Source organism: Monodon monoceros, unplaced genomic scaffold, assembly GCF_005190385.1.
Source record: "Monodon monoceros isolate NGI ecotype Baffin Bay Population unplaced genomic scaffold, NGI_Narwhal_1 Super_Scaffold_15, whole genome shotgun sequence".
In the NCBI taxonomy this organism is placed as follows: Eukaryota; Metazoa; Chordata; class Mammalia; order Artiodactyla; family Monodontidae; genus Monodon; species Monodon monoceros.
This window is the reverse complement of record NW_021703771.1, coordinates 7670260-7690037: the sequence shown is the minus strand read 5'-3', so window position 1 is coordinate 7690037 and position 19778 is coordinate 7670260. Positions and strand designations below refer to the sequence as shown.

At 42.4% G+C, this 19778-nt stretch overlaps 1 long non-coding RNA gene across 1 annotated transcript in view; it reads left to right on the top strand.

The window, feature by feature from the left end:
• Window positions 1-66: 66 nt before the first annotated feature.
• The window catches only part of LOC114896200, a 71671-nt gene continuing 51959 nt past the window's right edge, over window positions 67-19778 (top strand). Inside the window, exon 1 of the long non-coding RNA XR_003793741.1 lies at window positions 67-409. This is a non-coding gene — a long non-coding RNA (uncharacterized LOC114896200). The remainder of the gene's footprint in view (window positions 410-19778) is intronic.

Here is a 19778-nt window from a genome sequence, read left to right as displayed (position 1 = left end):
GGCGCAGTCGTCCCGCGGGGGGCGCCCGGGGGGTCTTGAGCGGGGCCGTGCCGGCGGGGCGGCGGCCGCTCCCGGGCAGTGCCGGCTCCCCCGGGGCGGCCGCTCCGGGACGGCGTCTGTCAGCGCTCCTCGTCCTCCTCGGCGGGGCCGCGCACCCGGCGCCGCGGCCCGTCAGCTGTCAGGGGGCGGCGGGCTGCGCGGGACACAAAGAGCGCGCGGGCGGCCGTTGCGGGACGACTGCGCCTCCCAGCCGCGCCCGCCCGCCAACCGGTCCCGACCCGACGGCCCCGCGGCCCCGCGCCCGCCCGGGAGCTCATCGTCCGCGGCCGCGGGGCCGGGAAAAGTTTGCGGCGCGTCCGCGGGGCCCCGACCAGCGGGGACTCCGGGGCGCGTCGTCGGCGGGAGCGCGGTGAGTTGGCTTCGGGCCGCCGGGGCCGGGAGGGGGCGAGGAGGGGGTGGGGGACGGGGGCCGCGCCCAGGGGATCGCGGGGCGGGGGTCCGGGGCCCGGGCGGAGTGGAAGGTGGCGCCCCCGCCCGGGAAGGACAGGCCCGACCCGGGACGAGCGACTTCGCACCCGCATCCCCCGCAGGGGCTGCAGCTGCGCGACCATCGCGCCCTCCCGATTACGAACCGGGCTCGGTTCGCGAGTCTGCCTGGCCTCAGCGCGCGGGGCCAGATCACGAAGCGCCGGGCGGGGACCTTGAGGTGCGCCCGGAGCCACCCTTCAGCCCCCCGAGAAGGAACTTGTCAGCCGCATGTTTTCAGACGTCCATATGTGAAGGTCGCTCTCAGTGAAAAATCCATTACCCATCACTTCTATTTAAAGTGCCTTACGACTGGCCAGCTTGGCGGCACCACTAGAAGTTGTAGGGCCAGGCTGGGTACAGAGCCAGGCTCAAGATGAAGTGGCAGGTGCCCCAGCAGCCCCTTCATGCCCTCCGGACTCAGTTGAGGGGGAAACCAGGGCTTCGGTTATACATGGGAGAGAGTAAACAGGACAGCTGCTTTTTGTTGTTTTCGTGTATTGCTTCTTCTTTCTGCTGAAAACTTCCTTGTGGGGTCCCAGGGGGAGCGAATTCTAGTTTCTGACATAGAAGGAAAAGAAATTGTCACTTACAACCAAAGTAAATCTTAAACTAATGTAAATCTTCCTTACAGGAACAGTAACACACAATGCAAGTACATCTTGATCTAATTTTAATGAAGGGTTGAAAATAGCTGCTGTGTTCAGTATCACTGACGCCAAAACGGCTCACTTACATAATCGTCTTTGTTGGGATGTGTTAGTGGCATGTATAATTTTGATAAATGATTAATGTTAAAGGTTTGGTCTGGCAATGGTATTGAAATAACGTCTTGACCGGTTGTGTTGCAATACAGTGCAGTGTGAACTTTCGGTTATCTTGATAACCTGCATTTTTTCCATACAAAGTGAAATCAAACATTTTCCCTAACCAGAATTCTTTCCACTATGAAATGTAGACTTATCAGTACTGAATACAGGAGAAATTATTTTGTTCTCTCAGTGATAAATCCCCCCAGTTTTCTTACCATTCAAGCAGTGCCTTCTAGAGGCCAGGTGCTCTGCTGGGCATTTTTTTCTGCTCATGGAGTTTATAATAACAAAAGTTGATTTTTTAAAAAATGTGAATGTATAAATGCCGATACTCAACAAATATTTGCTGAATAAAATACCAGGCACTCAGATAAAAGGAATTAAAAATTATTCTTGCCCATCCTTAAAGAAAAGTATTACCGTGCTTTAGGGGAAAGAAAGAAGGTATCAAAGAAAGATCTGGCAGAAAGACTGAGCTTAATTCCAGTATGTAGCCCGAAAGTGTAGAGCTTAAAACAAGGATATAGATTTGGAAAGAGACAAAGAACATCGATAGGGTTTCTAGGAGAAAGATAGCAATATTGATGTAACATAATACATTTTATGACGTAGCTGTCTTTGAAGAACACAAACCTGTGAAAAAGTATGTTTCTTAAATAATCAGTAGCTGTTTGCCTTGTGACTGAATGTCTAAAGGCCCTAATCGTGTCCTTAATATTTCACTTGAGTGCTGTTTGCTTTTTAAACTCATTTTTTAAATAGCATGAAGTAAACCTTTCAGGGCAGTTCAGTTGCATGAAGAAAAGTGTACCTTTTGAAATCACCTAAATCTGCAGTGAGAAAGTCATCTCCAGTCTTACACCAAATAGAAAGTAAGCACTGGCAATAGCATCTTGCTGAGAGGGTCTTCACTCCAGACAGGTGCCGTGTGTGTGTGTGTGTTGAGGTCCTTTGGGGACTGAATTGTGTGTGAGATACTCTGTTTTTCCTAAAGGGCCTGTGTGATAGTTTATTTGGTGACATTAGGAAAATAAGTCCCCAACATTTGTGAGTGTGGAAACTTCTGGAAAGCCTAGTGGCCTTATTTAAAAGTGACCACTCCACCCAGAACCTCGCATTGCTATGTGAACAAGCTGTCTTTGTAGAACGTGTGTCCTCTTGGGAGCAGGTCTGTTGGTTGGGCAGCCCTGTAGGGGGTCAGGGCTGTGTATCAGAGATTGAGATCCTTAGACCCCCGTATCAGGACCTTCTGTAGTTCTTGCAAAACTTCAGACTCCCAGGCACCTTTCAACCCTTGAAGAGCCAGAATGTCTGTGAGCAGAACCTGGAATCTGCATTCTCAACTGGAACCTCCCAGAGAGAGTTTATCACACTAAATTTGAGGATTAGTATTAGTTTTCTTGTCAGTGTTTAGTGGCAACTGTTGCCTTTCCCTAGGAACATTGAACCAGCCTCCCGGCTTGCTCCCTGCTCATCACTTCCCCTCCGGCCCTAGGCACATTGGCTTCATCTCTCAGCGGGGCCCCGGGGCCACAGAGCCCCCAGGAACTGCTCCTGCGAGCAAACGCACTGCAAGCGGACTTAAGGGTGCCTTGGGACACAAGGCCCTAGACACCCCTCCTGCTATGGGACCTCCCGCTCCTCCAGCCTGTGTGAGATCTGCGGGGGTCCCAGTCCCAGCTGCCTCTTCTTCAACTGTCCAGATAAGGTTTCAAGCAGATAATTGGGAAAGGACCCCAAGGGACAGGAGGCCTGGGAGAGATCAGCGCAAGAATGCCGAGTGGAAAGTGGTCCCCTGGACACAATGCCGCACTCACTGGGGAGACTTTAGTCCGGAGGCTGACACCCGGCAGGCACGGGTGTGCCTGAGCCCAGGCCCTTTGCCCTCTGTTGTCAAAACTTTTGTCTACAAGCCTGTATCATGGCTCCTGTAACTTCTGTATCCCTAAAATCCCTGGCACGGAAGCCAGGATTTTCACGTTTATTGAAGGAAAAGGGGAAGAGTTTAGGAGGAAGGTTCAAAGTGTAGGCGGAGTCCGGCACACCCGATTCAAATCCTGGCTTTGCCGTTTGCGACCTAGGTGACCCTGTGAGCTTCAGTTTCCTTACTTGAAAAATGAGGATAATGGTACTTGCCTCCTGGGAGTTGTTTGGGGAATTAGGTAAGATTATAAATTATGTAAGGCGCAAATTAGTGACAGTAATAACTGTCACTCAGTATCTACGCCACATGCGCACCTTTTAATTTATTATGGTAACTTTTCAGAACTCCTTTTTTTAGCCCTGGGGCGTCGCTGTAGATGAGAGAGGAAGTCGGCACAGAGAAGTGGACACGGAAGGTCACCTGCTGAGTACTCAGAGTGGGACCCAGGGTGGGACCAGGGAGGGTGATGTGCAGGCCCTGACGCCCGCTCACAGCCTGGCTGCTCCGGTGCTGTCTCTTCTCCTGCCCCCTTTTTGTACCACTTTACTGGGCACTTTATATGCTGCTTTGACTCAGTGAGGGAAAACATGGATCACGCGGCGGTCTGCCTCAAAATTGTAACCCTGGCCTCAGATTTTAGTATCAGGGATCCGCAGCCTACAGGGGCGTCAGGGTGGAGGCTGTCCCCTCCCTTGGGATCCAGCTTTTGGAATTATTGAAGGAAAAGATTTCTATCTCTGATCCCATAGGAGAAGATCCAGAACACAGCTCCAAGTTTGCCTTTGCAGAGAAGCGTATGCTGTCAAGCCACGGGGCCGTGATTAGAGAGGCTCTTGTCCCCTGACTTTTCAAAACATCTTTACTTTCTAGAGCTTTTCAACTTTTCAAAGTGCTTTTTCTCACATCAGCTCACTAGTTCCTAACAACAGCCCTGTAAAATATTATGAATATTACTAGACCTGTAAGAGGCACTTCAGATCTTTCTCTCTTCCCACCTCCATTCCCTATTGCAAACCTGTTGCTAGGTTAGCCTTTGCTGTCTTCGTGTCAGTTTTCTAACGTCGAAATCCTTTCATCACTTTGTCTGTCCCTCTTCCGCCTGTTCCTAAAACAAGGGTCTCCATCCTACTCTACATAGTGGCCTCGCTCACCAGGGTGCCTTAGCTCACCCTGCTTCCCTCCTTAGTGATGCCTCCTCTCCAACCCTCTGCATCCTACCCATCTTCAGTTCCCAGCTCCCCTGGGAGCCTTCCCAGATCGTTAACATCTTAAACATTCCATCTTCCTCTGAATTCCGATGGTAGCCACAGCTGTTTGGTCAGTTATAACCTGATCTCAAAGTCCTAATGGAGAACAAGTCTATGATAGATCTGATACAGACAAGAAACACTGGACTAAAAGTAAGACTGGACTTGCAGTCTGGTAAGGAACGCTGGGAGCTTTATGGCTGCACGTTTCCTGAGCTGTGAATGTGGAGAGGTTTGGGCCAGATGATGTTGACGATCCCCGCTCATTCTGAGGTTCTGTGACAACTTGGCCTTCCTTACGGGCGTGGGATGGGGGCTCTTAACTGAGTTCCTGGATGAAAATGTCAGGAATGGGCGCTGGATGCCTTCAGGCCTTGTTGTGTCCCACAAATGCTGAAGTGGGCAATTTTTGAATGCCAGGTAGCTTTTGGGGTAAGCTTTTTAACCACAAGCACTCAGGGAAGGTTAGTGGGCGAAGAATTCGCAGGATGGTATATTAGGGACGATAAAGGGTGAGCTCGTGAATGACTTCCTCTGATGGAATAGATAGGATAAGCTGTTGGATATGCCTTAGTCTTAACATTTATTATTTACTTTGCGTTTCATCTTCATCGGATAGTGCTGTATAACAAACAGAGTTCGGTTTTCTTTTTAATCGTTTCGTAACTTGAAAAACGTTAACATAGTCAAACTCTAGGATAGATGTTGGATGACTTTCTGTAGTAATCTGGCTGGTGACTTGTAAGTCTGCATGTGTGTGCATATATCACATGCACATTACCCTTAAATTAAGAAGGGTACCCCTAAGTTGTGAGGTACTGTTATACACTGACCAGACTTAATCTTAGAGTATCTTTTTAAAGTGTGTTGACATTTAATTGACCTTTGAAAGTTCATTCTGTTAATCATACTCAAAGTGCTAAAGCTATGGTTGACTGCTCTGGTGTTTTTACATTCAGTCGTGCTTAGCATATAAATTCTTCAGCATAATTGCCACTTATTTAGCAAGAGTTTCCTTTCTTCCCTGAAAATGTGAGTTGTGTTTTACTTTTGTATTTTTTTTAAATTTTGCTTCAGGCTTGAGAGTGTCAGAGGTTTGAATTGAAATGTTTTCCTGTCATTGGTTGTATGGGGTGTGACTTCTTAAGATAGGAGTAATGGAAATTTCTTGCTTAGTCGAGGCATACTTTTCCTTCTGGCAGAAGTTAGAACTCTTCGAGGTATAATGCTAAAATTTAGAGATGCTTAACACTTCTACACTACATATTTTTAACATAATAAACTTTGAAAATCTTTCAAGTCCATTTCTGTAGATTAAAACTATCAGTGCTAATACTTTTTATTAAACAAGGATTCAAAGGATTTATTTTTATAGCAAACTCTAATTATATTCCTTGAATTGCTCTGAGTAGTATTTTGTTTTATTATAGATGATGTATTTGCTTAAAAAAAGTCAAATATATTTCTTTGCTAAAGCTTAATGTTTTATTACTATCACCAAGAGAACGTCAGCTGAAATGTTTAAACATTTCTGAGTATTAAATTTATGAAATCAATCTATGGAAATTTTTAATATTGTTAGCTGTCTTACAGGTTTCTAAATTAATATTTCTAATGATCATGGAAAGGTAGCTACACTTTTTGCTAAGTGTTGATAGAAAAATTAAATCATGGAATTGCCAATTTGGGGTAACTTACCTTTGAGACTGCAGGCATTTTTTTCAAATATTTCTGTCTTAAAAGCGATTTTTAAATAGGGAAGATCAAATTAAAACCAGAGCTTTTATGTTCATGAGGTAATTATATACTTTTCAAATATGGAGCTCCATATTTGGAATGCATTTTGTTCCCTGTTTATAATAAGCTTTGGAGTCATTATAACATTTATTCAGTCACACATTACGAGCATGGGAGATACCCCTGTTCCATGAAGCTGACCTTATTTCTCATCACTGTCTCCCCTTCCTTCCATGTTGCCCTATCTTTTTTTTTTCTGCCCTTTTCTGTCCTTAGTTTTACAACCTGCAGCTGTCCTTTTCATATCATTATAGCCCCACCTCCAAAAGAAGAAAGTCCTTTTCCCAGAAGCATTTAACTTCAAACTCTGTCATTTTCAAGAATGTACAATGAAGCCTCTTAAACAATATTATCTAAATAATACATAAAGAGTGCAAATGATTGCAGTGCTGAGTGGTCAGATACGGGATATCCCAGGCTAAGTGTGAACTCTCACACTTCCATTTTGGAATGTGTGGTTTCAACAGATTCAATTCCTTCCTCGCTATCGGAGTGTCTCAGGACCAGGCTGGCAGTGGTTTTACACAGAACATGAAGATAAAGCCTGGTTCCTTGGGCCATCCCTCCTGGTAATCCTCCTGGCCTGGTGACCCATGGTGACAAAATCAATATATTTGCTCTTCTTTTCTGTTTGAAGTCCGTTTTGTCATCGTGAAGAGCTTTCTGTCCTTTGAATCCAGATATATGTGTTCACAGATAATTTATTTTATTTTCATTTTATTTAACCATTCTTATGTCATACTTTGACGTGCCAAACACTCTTCTAAACACTTTACAAGTATGAGTTTGTGTGGAGGCCTCTTAACCCTGCGCTTATTATGTGCAGTTACAGTCATTATCCTTTTACCCTTGAGAAATCCAAGGCACAGAGTTTTGTTGTAGGGCCAGGCCTTGCGTTGAGGGTGACTCGTAAGTGTAGGCAGAGTGGATAACTTGACAGCAGTGCTAAGAATCAGCAGAAAGCTGTGGCAGAGTTGGGGGAAGATGAGTGTCCGGGGAAAGATCGGGCACTCAGCTGGGCCCGGCCTCACCGAGGAGCACGGCTTCCTTCCTCGACGTCCATGTCTGCCTTGGGCTGTGGACACAAAGGCCAGGCAGAGAGAGAAGCCACCCCAGGCCTGGGAAGGGGGAGTCCTGTCCAAACCATCCTCGTCGTGGGCCTCAGCCCGACCTCAGCCTGGGGGAGGCCAGGCTAGCTCCCGGGGATGCTCTCACGCTGTAGCACCTCTCTGCCCCACTCCTCCTAGCATTTCTGGGCCTCCAGCTTCTTTTCCCCCAGAGGCCTCAGCCACTTTCTCAGCTGGAAGTTTGGGTGTTACAGATACTGGTGGAGACGTTTTTTCCCCAGTCTTAACCCCGGCCCACTTCGTTCTCGCTCTTTGCCCTACTGTGTGTAGTACTTTGAAAACGTTATTCAGTGATGTGTGCGGGGGGTCATCATATGACGTCCAGGGACTGGTGGTGAGCAAGGAAACTGCAGGACAAAGCTGTCTTTTCTGTAGGAACTGGGGATGGAAGAAGAGGAGAGAACAGCTAAAAGTGGGGAATGCAGAGGCAGGAGAGAGACAGGGAAAAGAACAGATGCATTGAGGGGAAAAAAGAGGGCGAAGAAACGAAGAAAAAGAATCACTGCTTTGCTTCATACCCACATCCCCCCTCCCCACCTTCACCAAAACAGAGGCAATTTCACTCCCTTTTGCCTGACCTGAGTTTTGCCAGGGAGTTAATCACAGTGGGAGTGGAAAATTTCTCCTTTTGCATTTAGAGACTTGGGTGTGCTGCTTTGAGATGCCACTGGGATCTAAGTAATATTTGTTTATACTGGATATTTTTTTCTGTAGCCTCTGTGGATGGGGCTTAGAATACAAACAATACTGTTAGCAGAACTGCAGGTACTCAATTGCTGTGTTTATTTTATTAGTTAAAAAACTGCTGGAGCCCTAAGAGTTCCGAGCATATTTTTAAAATACCAGAGGCAATTTTAAGAAGTGCTTTAGAAAGAAAAAGTAAGAAAAGTTAGGACTTTCAGGCTCTGGAATGCCAACCAATGTGGTAGTTTTTTTTAAAAATTCATGTTTTCAAAGACTAAATCAGACTCATCAGTTATTTTTTTTAAGTGGCTGTAAAGTACTCTTCTTGTGTATAAATCCTCTTAATAGCTTAGGTAAAATCAAAGTGTGGCTCTTTTGTTCCATAGTATGTAAAACCGAGGTTAATTCTTTTGGGAATCTAGGATTTTTTTGGATGCTGTTTAAATCATCTCTATTGACTTTACTTGATCAGATCATAGGTCTGAAGGTATTTCCTATGGACTTCTGATGGTATTGGCACAGAATCATTGTAATTGTGACGCTTCCAGAAAATCCAAAGTATATGGTTAATTTTACCCTTAAACTTTCTGATGCTTCGTTTCTGATACGTCCCCTGGAGTCTCTCTTTATCCTGCTCCTTGTAGAAAGGTACACTATTCAGTAGCATTTATGAAAAACACCTGGTTTAAATAAAAAATGTTGAGCTAATCTAAATGATAAAAGTATTGATTTGAAGAAATTATTTTTAAATAGTTATTCATTTCCCGGATAGAGGGTCCTGGTCTTAACAGGTTTAATTAGATCCCTCTCAGTAAGACAAACTAATTTTTGTTTTTGATCGTTGCATGGCAGTAGCATAAATTCTTGAAATAACAAACATTGCAAGAATCACTAATGAATTACCCTTAGGAAGTAGAAGGGGGAGAAGGGAGCTTTTCTCTCTCATTTTTTCTTTTTTCATTTATCCATTTTTCCCCCACTTGTCCATCTTTCCTATAATCATGGAAATTTTTATCTTTCTCCACAGTTCATCAAATGTTCTCCATTTGTATGTCCTAGATTACGGCCACACCAGGTTTTCTTAGAATTAGGAACCTGAGTCTCCGGAAGGTAATGGAAACCGTCGCAGGCTTTCTCAGACTCTCTCTCCTCCCTAGAAGCAAGAGGGGCAAAGCGGTAGTTGGTGGTTAGTCACTGTTGCTTCTGTGGCTGTTTGGCTGACCTAAGCAATTGCACCTCCATACTTAATACTTACACCCGCAAATGGAACTAGGGCCAGTCGCACTGTGTTTCCGTCATCTGCTATCCCTTGTGGTTCAAATTTAGCACAAACCTGCTGTGAGTACGTATTAATTAGGTGAATGTAATAGGATGAAATTATAACATGAGCTTTTTAATAACTCTTCTTCTTTGAATTCAAGTGTGGTTTTTATCTTAGGAGTTTACAGCTATTTTGTTGAAAATCTAGAAAATCCTTCCATGAGCAGCTAAGCCGCTGTTAGCCCAGAACAGTGTAAGTCAAACATTAACTTGCAGTAAAACCCTGATGAAAGTGTCTTTGATTTTGAGATGCAGTGAGCTATGTCAGGTGAAGCTGCCCGTTCTCCATATGGAATGGTGAGGAGGCTGGACCCTGAATAGACATTTTTTGTCACTGTGTGCCACAGGTATAAGGTATATGAGCCTCTTTTCTTTTGTGGCTTACAGCCCAGTTCCCAGGCCAGATAGTATTGGAGACAATTAAGACCTTCCGTAGAAAGCTTCCTAAGTCAGCTGCTAACTGCTGTGTCTGTCAGTGTACTCTCGTCCATTTTGTAGTCTGCTATTTTAGCGTGTGGGGGTGTGGGAAGTGATGGTGGGTGAAGTCAGGGTTATCGGTGCTCATTTGTACTAAGAAAACTCACACTAGTTAAGGGAAGTCGGCTTCCATGATTTGTGTATGTTCAGTTTTTAAAACATCCTTCCGAGCCTCTCCAACTCCAGTCCCCACCCCTACCTCATAAATTCAAGCAATGAAGGAATTAGAGGCATCGGGTGTTAGAGCTAGAAGAGTTTTAGGGTCTGACTTACCCTCTCATTACAGTTGAGAAAATGAATATCCAGTGAGGTAAAACGCCATCGCGCAACTAATTTAAAGGCCCAGGTGGCATTAGAGGTTTACCTCCGTTAATAACCACTGTTCTGACGAATCTGCCCTAACATGTTCACAGTCAGAAGGCAGTAAGAAGGAAACCAACTAACATGTGGCTGGTACTCTCTCATACAGCTCTCAGTCACTTCTCAGAAGAGCTCTGCAAGCTGGAGAGCTAAACTACCATTAGTCTCCATCCACAGAGAAAATAGGCTGTGTGATGGGCAGAGGCCTGTCCAGGGCGGTCATCCAGCAAAAGGGCCCAGGGATCCCCGTCTTCCCACCTCGGCAAAAGCATCAGCTGGTCTCAAGACAGGTCCCCTAGACCACAGGACGGGGGATCCCATCTTCATTTTATTGCTCGGGCGCTAAACTTGGATCAGTCATTAACTTTTGTCTATTTCATCACTTTTAAAGGTGGAAAAGACACATTTTAAAGAGCTGGGAGCTCATAAACTTTTCAAAAGGAAGATCCTGGATCATTATGAATAAGGTGTGTTTTGAGAATCTCCTAATCAACATTTCAAACATTTAGCCAGAATATATTGATCACCTACCGTGTGTAAGGCACCCACGGGCCACTCCAGTAGCCTTAGCAGTGACTGATAGAGAATCACAGCCTTCAGGGCAGAGATGTACGCAATCTTCTCTCCCTTCAAAGATTTATCTAGACAGAAAACCGTTTTTGAAAAGCGTCTGGTACTGTCTACATTACTCTTGAGATGCAGGAGATACTAATTCCTATGTCTGAAATGGATCAATATTTTCTAAATATTTGTATTAAAAGTATTCACATTAAAGAAAACTTGTAAAATACAGAAAAGCAGAAGGAACAAAATCGTATGTGTGTATTCTGAATTTTTAACATGATAACATTTATATCATACGTATAGTTTTCTTGGCTTTTCCTTACCTTGCCGGGATAGCCGATGTTCTATATCATTGCATAGCTTTATAAATAAGTTTTAATGATTACGTAATCTAATAGGTTTGATTTTTAAAAAAAAAAAACAAGGACTGGTTGGAATTCTGAATTCTGCCATGTGGTTATTACAGTGAAATTCATCTTAAATTCACCTAATGACCCTTTAGAAATAGATCTTCTGTTTCAGCAGGAATGGGACGGTGTTCCCAGGTGAGAGTTGCTCTTTGTGGGGTGTCTAAGGAGCAGGGGCCCCTGAAGGGGGGGCAGCTGGGCCAGCAGGCAGCCTGAGGGCTGCGGCCTGGGAACTGCTGACAGTGACCAGGGATGGGAGGAGTGGGACGGAAAGTCCCTAATGAGCCTGGAGGCTGGGATTCCCTGAGTCTCTGGAATCCCCCTCCCTAGTGAGGACGCAGCCCAAGTAGGAGAGGAGGGGCTCAGGCAGATGGGGGGCAGCGGGGTGCAGGGGAAGAACAACCCAAAACTCTCTGATAAGCCTGGAGAGCCCCTGTCTGGGGAACCCTGGCCTGGACTGTAAATCACTATCATTTTTAAAGGAGAGTTTGGCAACACAACATTTTAAGTCAACTATACTCCAATAAAAATTAAAAAGAAAGAAAGAAGTGCCTTTTGAAAAAAAAAACAACATTGTAAATCAACTATACTTCAATAAAAAATTAAAGAAAATTTTTTAATTTTTAAAAGAAAAAATATCTGGAAAATAGATGCGCTCATTATTACTGGGGCCATAGATTTTAGGCCCTCTTAACTGACAGAAAAAATATATATATATGTGTATATATCGACCCATGAGTGTACACATTATCTATCTATCGACCTAATAATATGTGTGCGTATCTCCACCTGTATTGATATTAAACTAAACATGGATTCATAAAACAATGAATAAATAAAAGAGATTCTGGCAAATGTATAAATATATGATGAACAAATTAGTGACTAAACGAATTGTTTTCTCCTAAAGGATCTAGATATTTGTTTCTACTCTTAGACGTTTTCTTCATTTATTAATTTTTTGCACCCAATTTACAATGAAAACAATTTTTATTGAATAATAATTAACTAGCTCATATTTATTCCAGCCCACACCCTCCCCGACTCCACAAATGATTCAGAAGAGCTTACAATAAGCAAAACATCAGAATGGGAGAATGAGTGATAGATGTGATTCCAGCTCTCCAAGCCTGGTGTCCCTGCATGTGTAATGATGGTGACAGTAAATGCTTCATCATACCAGGGCAGGGTTAAAACGAGGTTGTGCGTAGACATTGCTCACAATACAACAAAAAGGTTGTGTTAAAGTTAAGGGTGTGGGAATTCCCTGGTGGTCCAGTGGTTAGGACTCCATGCTTTCACTGCTGAGGGTCCACATTCGATCCCTGGTCAGGGAACTAAGGTCCTGCAAGCCATGCAGCCAAAAAAAAAAATTAAGGCTCTAAACTTGAGAACGCCTGGTTTATCTAGCTTAATTCTTAGAGAATGTTAACTGAACAAAAAATATTTATATTAATTTCTGGAGTAGAAGAGACTTTACTCTTTATAACTCTATAAGCTCTCTACTATTCCAGGCAATGCTTTTCTTCCTAGAATTTGAGTTTCTTAATTTTCCACGTGGGTACAATCCATGGGAAATTGTTCCCAGTCGATTCCTACAGCCTTCAGCCATTTTCAAGAGGCAAGAACCTGGCAGGTCTGTGTTCCTATTAATTACAAAAAGAAAATAGCAAGGGAAAATTCATCATTGCAGTTATTAGCAAGAAATATAATGAGCATTAGAAGCCTTTGAATTAGCCTAGAAACAGTGTGGACTACTAAATATAAAGTATAAATAGAAGATGAAGATGAATTTTAAAGGGCAGAATTTTGTTGGTACATTTATTTTACTTCCATTTCAGGTTAGTTCTATGTATGCTTTCTACAAAAGGAAGCGGAGACCACTTGTGTTTCTTGTCTTTAGATGGGTTTTCTGAAGGAAGGGATGGGGCCAATGCCAGTACTGTTGATGCTGTTGTCTGGGCCCCTGGCCCCCAGAGAGATGGTGGGTGAAAGGATGCAGTGCAGAGCCTGGACGCTGGGTTCTGTGCTGACATGGAATGCTCCTTTTTCCGAGAGTACCACTGCAAACGCTCAGGGACCAGAGTGGTGGAGGTGGACGGACCTGGGGAGAAAGGGGAAGCCAGGGGAGAAGCATCATTCTACAATGGAGTAGGCCACCCACATTGCACCTCTGCATTTCCATGGCCAAAGGAGAGTCCTAGTATCAATCAGTCAGTCAACAAATAAAGCAATGATAACATCTGCCACCTGCTGATAAGTGCCTGAAATCTCACCATCGAGGTTGGGCCGTTTAATTTAAATACTCTTCGGGATATATGTATATGTAGAGCTGACTCACTTTGTTATAAAGCAGAAACGAACACACCATTGTAAAGCAATTATACTCCAATAAAGATGTTAAATAAATAAATAAATACTCTGATTCAAAATCCAGAGAATTAGGTTTAGGAGGTGAGGGAGCTTGAGTGACTGTACCATTTTAAGCTGTTCTTATTTATGCATAGCTTAAGAAAATCATGATTGTAGAGTCAATAAGAGGATTTAAGACTGAATGGTATAGGGTAGCTAAGAAAAAACTGTAAATTTTATCTGGGGCCAGTGCTGTACTGTCCACCATCAGAAGAAATTAATGCTTCAAGTAGTTAAAACTAATGTGAAGAGATTATAAAATGTGACCAAGGTATAGACACCCAGAGCTGCACGTTTGGGTGGGGAAACTTTTAGGAGCTTTGTCTTCCTGATTCCAATGGTTTTGAATTAAGTAGTTTTCTGTGAGTATTTCCAGGTTATAGAAGACAAATGAGGAGGGTCTGTCGTACTGGACGCAATTGAATCTTACTCCACCATATTTGTTATTAATTCATGATTTTTGGGTGGATTTATCGGTCACAGTTCTCAGGTAGTGGCAAGATATTTTAGTCTTGAGTAAATTTACTTAGTTCCGTCCTTCTAGATTAGTGGTTCTCTGCCAGGAAGGTACAGCAGAATCACTTTATACCTTTTGCCAAATGCACTCAGCGACCTCCCCACCTGAATAAGAACTGCAGAGTGTTTGGGGCAAGAAGCAGGCCTGGTACATGGGGTTAGAAGAATCTGTCCTGATAAGCCTGTTACCACCCTCTCATTTTAAGAACTGCTGTTCCAAGTGGAACCGATGTTGCTTAATACCAGAAAACAAGGAAATAGTTTAAACTAAATAACTTTGAGTCTCACTTAAACTGGCAAAATTGTTCAGCACTTTGTTGGGGTAAATCTGCTTTACCTTTCACATAGATTTCCTCGAGCTGGTACCTTGCTAAAAAGGAAGCCTGTATATACAGGCAGTGAAGTGCTCTATCAATGCCTGTTAAATGCCCTTCCATTTACAACTCCTTGTAACTAAGATCTTGTGATCTTTCGTGCTTTATTTGGAGGATTTTTTTTAATGTTTATTCGTAGAGCTCTGAGCAAAGGCTGGATTTTCACAGCCGTGTCAAGGTTTACTATCTCTTTCATCGTTCACTGAATTGTTACGTGAGGTGGTTTGCCTAGTTTGTGCTGGTCATTTTTAATTTACAGCCATTATTGAAAAGTGGTAAGATTCCAAGGCAAGTAGGGGCTCTGTCACTTGGAGAAAAATTTATGGGAGTAAAAATATTCTTTTTGTAAACAGTTACTGCTCTACAATGTCTTCACAGGGTGTAAGGCTTGGTATTCATCTGTTTTAATTAAAGAGTATCCTGCCTGTCTATTTGTGACCAGCTCATAAGAAGGGGGTGTCTTGGTGAGAAGTTCACAAGGTTGGAAGCTGTAGCTGCGTTTGCTGAACCGACTCAAGCCCTAGTCAGCAGTGGTATATGAATGCCAAGTACTAAGAATTTCTGGAATGTAGAATCGCACAGCACTGATAAAGTTTGCTTTGTTCCCCTATGTGACTTGACCCATTGAGAAAATGTGGTTCCCTAGGAAGTTTTAATAGTTCAAAGTCCTTAGTTAATAAAGCAAAAGGCCACAACATAATTCAGCTTGTTTTCACCTGCTGCCTCAAAGATTAACTTTCTTAACCTTAATGGGATAGAGTTACCCTTTGCTTTGAAGAAGTCGTTTATGGAACTCTTCACGTTTGTTCGTTTCAGTAAACATGACACTGTTTGTGTGGATTTTGTTTTTGTTTGGGGTTTGGTATCACAAACTAAGACTTCTGCAACTTAAGAACCTTCTGGTAACATCATCTAAAAACAAATCTCGGGGAAAGGCACACCCACTTCTTTGTATCAACTTAATGTTTCACTAGGCGCGGAAGGGTTTTGAATTACTTCAGGAAAGCAGTGACTGATAGAGCTTACCCTTCAGTTTTCCTCATTTATTTTCATAAGAGAATGGGAGTGGAATTCAAAACATTCAGATCTGGAGTTAATGTACGTCACCCTGTCAGCAAGTGATAGGTTCTGTGTTTTTCCAGTGGGAAACTTTGACCCACAAACTGATATATGCCGGTTACAGACCTTGCTATTCCTTCTATTTCTCTCCTGATGCTTACTCTTTCAAAAACCAGCCAACTGTACAAGTTGTCTCTGGGAGCAGATTTCAGAGCAAAAGTGATATACGAAAGCAGGGTGTAAGTCTTTTTTTTTTTTTTTTTTTGGTCAGAAGTTATAGTGTTTGAAATAAACCTTTTATATTTTCATTGAGAGTCTAAGGTCACTTAAATGTAGTATTTAATGTTAAAGGTGCACTTTATCTTGTTAGCATAATTTAACTTGTATGTTTGGTCACTTCACTCAAAGAAGGATTTTAATTACATCACGCATGTCAAGTAACCCTGCTATCGCCTGTGTGTTCCTTGTCTCTAACAGTGACGGATGAATGCCATTGGCATATGTTGTCCTAGATTATCACAGGATTTTATGGGAATCTGGAAGCTGAATAACAGACATGCATGAAGCTTTTTTGGGCTTTGAACTGGAGACATTCCCTAGAATGTTTCTGGTTTGGGGTGATAACTATAGTGATGTGCAGAATTGTGTCCCGTCCGTCTTAGGAACCCTCCAGGTAACCGGACAGCCAGAAGGAGTGTCCCTGTGACAGTGAGCGGCTGTAAACATCCTCGACTGGAAGCTGTGAGTCTGCCGACGGGCTTTCAGTCGGATGTTTGCAGCCGCTGACTGCCCTCTTGCGTCTGGAGCCGCCTGGCCGCCTTAGGGGCAGAGGCCGCCTTGACTCCACTGGACACCTTGCTCTCCCTGGGATGCATGGTCCAAAGCTTGCGTGAGAAGGGAGTTCACATTCCCTAGCACCTCCCCTGTTAGTTCACATTCCACCCTCCCCCCCCTTGCCTCAGTAACTTTTAAACCATCTCTGCATTTTCAGCAGGGCAGGAGGAGAGGTGTTCTGTGTGGGTAGAGATTTTGCAATATCAAAAGAAAAAAAATAGAAAGAAAAAGTCAAAGTATTCCCGAGAGAAGTGAGGGAATGTATCATAGTATTTTTGTTCTTAGAAAAAAAAGTGTACCAGGGCAGTATTTCCACAAATCATTCTCAAAAGGGATTTGCTTTGTCCTGCTGTTTATATGTACCTGTAATTTCAAAATAAGTGTTTTTTACAGACATTTGCATATATTTCTATCAATAAATCTAAGTTACTTGAAAAGAAAAAAAGTAAAGGCCAGAGTGAAGCGTTAATTCACTTTCACATTATTTGGATTAAACCTCTTTTATATTTCATAGGTTCAGCCTTTAAGCAATAAAGTAGTTTTCATTTTAACCAAGTGCCTAAAATAAACTAACATTAACTGAACTAACTCTTATTTGAGAAATCTATTCTTGTTTTAACTGATGAGAATAGTATTTTAGGCATTTGTTGATGCTGCCTCCGTTCAATTGAACTGTTAACTTTGCTTTATGTAATAGCATACATCTCTTAAAAATAATACATGAATCAAATTCTATCCTAAATATAGGAAGGCAGCCTAAGATGTTTACAAGATTCCTGTTGTGGATCTCTGTGAAGGACCTAATTTCTAACTTGTCCTTTTTGTAAACCTGTATTTGTCTTATGGCAGATTTGTTTAGTATGAGACATTTAAATTGTAGAAAGGAGACACTTTAAGCGGAGATGAAGGTGACATACTTTGCCATCTAAAATGTAGTATCTTCCACACACACAGTATTGTCATCCATGTAGAAGTTATAGTTTCTGTTCCCTGTCCAGCACCTGCTGATGTTGTCGATAAGAGTTGTTATTGAAACAGTGGGACTGTACCACTACTTAAAATGTGGCCAAACTACAGTTGAACATTCTGATTAACTGGGATGGAGAGAGATCTATATAGAAATGCCTTAAATTTTCCACATACGTAAAGCCTTTAAGAGAAAAAACCCCATCAGTCACACTGGCCACGAGAGGTCAGAAGATTAGATGCCGCTGAGCTGGGGCAGGAGGGTGGGGCTTCTGTCTGCTGGGCCCTGGGGTGTGGAATTGAGAATGTGGCCTGTTCTTTAATAGGTAAACTTGAAACACTTCAGGCAAATACCTCAGCCCTGTCTCAGGGAACTATTCCCCAGGGAGCTGACCGCAGGTCTGGAGGAGGGGTGAACCCTCACTGGCTCTTTGACCTTCACTCCCTTTAGGCTCTCCTCCCATGTTAGTTCACATTCCACCCTCCCCCCCTTGCCTCACTGCCCTCTAAATTTTCCACTTGCCACTTCTATTTGGTTATTTTCTTCATTTAAGTAATTACTTGTTGGAATACTTTACTATGTAAAAATTACAACCTTCTTACATACTCTTAAACCAACTACAGACCTCCAGAAAACCTTCTGGGTAACTCTGAAATTAGTGCCTATTATTCATTATGTCATGTGCCCCCGATTTCCATAGTAACAATCTGAAATACTATGTTAAGATAGTATAAAAAGTGTGCTATTTATATTTGGAGTAAGATCTAGATACAATTTGTTTTAATTTCACAAAAATATCCAACTTTAAAAATTTACAGTATTACACACTACTATGTGTAAAATAGATAACTAATGAGAACCCACTGTATAGCACAGGGAACTCCAACTCAGTGCTCTGCAGTGACCTAAATGGGAAGGAAATCCAAAAAAGAGGGGATATATGTATACGTATAGCTGATTCACTTTGCTGTACAGCAGAAACTAACACAACATTGTAAAGCTACTATACTCCAATAAAAATTAATAAAACAAACGTACACATTTAAAAATAATTTACAGTATTACACTTCTACAACTACAAAGTTATTGTGCATGTAAGATAATTTTTTTAAATTCCGTGTTCATAACAGCATAATAAAATATCATATATGATCTAGAAAATAAAATTCTGGAACTGGACCACAGTAGGTCAGTTACAGAGATTAAAACACTGTCGAAATATGTGCTAGATAAATGCAACCTGTGTTGCTGTGAAGTTTGTAATGCTGAAAAACAAAACAAAAAAACACCACACTGAGCAATCACCACAACTATTTTATGTTTAGTTTTTATTTATGATGATTTGCCAGAATAAAAGTTGGAACATCCCTGAAAGGGAGATTTCTAATGAAAGTGTATGAGGTTCTAAAAGTGGCAGTGGTGACTCATTTAAATGATACTTATTTTTCCTGACCTTAAAACTCTGATTTGAACCCGCGCTCCATTTTGTAGTGATGCTATCTGTAAATGCTACACATGCGGAACCATTCCTCTGCTAAAGAATAAAACCAGGGGCAAGGACTCTGGTGACAAGGGAGCCTGCTCAGAAGGCCGTCCCGTGTGGGGGATCGGCACTCGGCCTCTGAAACCCAATTCTGCCCAAACACATTGCCATCAGAATTGCCTTGTTTTCTCTCACTAAAGTTGTAGCTAAATTACCACTGGAGGAAAAAAAAATCTTGAGTGGTGTCAGTTTGAGGTGGCTTAAAAATAATGATGCAGACATACCAGTTGTTTTTCTATATCAGAAGAGTAACCAAAAATGAATAATTTCTCTTAATTTTTGAAGTGACTTATTGAAATCTTAAAGATGGTTCTTAGTGAACTGTCTTAGAGTCTCACTTCAGTGATGCAGAAGACGTTCTTCATCTGGTCCTTTATCAGAATGAGGACTCTAAATAGATCAGGAAGGTAGATTTGATAGTGTGTGCTGTGGTTGTCTGTGTGCACAAACTAAGCTGTTAAATCATTCAAGAGACTGGGGTTTTTCTGATTATTGGTTTTCCCTTTCTCTCTTACTCCTCTTAATGGCAAGAAGCCAGTAAATAAAATGAAAAAAATCTCATCCTCTGGATGTGCTTATTATTAAAAATAATAGTCAATGAACTAAAAATTCTTTAATAGACTTCAGTTTTACGCAAACAAATACCTCTCACTGATGTGCACTTTCAATCTTCAGCGTGAATGTGGAGAAGTTAATGTTGCCGAGGGGTACTCAGTCTGCCTTTCCTAACTGGTGTATCTAATTATTATATAAAGTTGATGATGCAGTACTCTGAGAGTAGAGGCTTTTTAGACTTTTTTTTTTTTTTTTTTTTTTTTTTTTTTTTTTT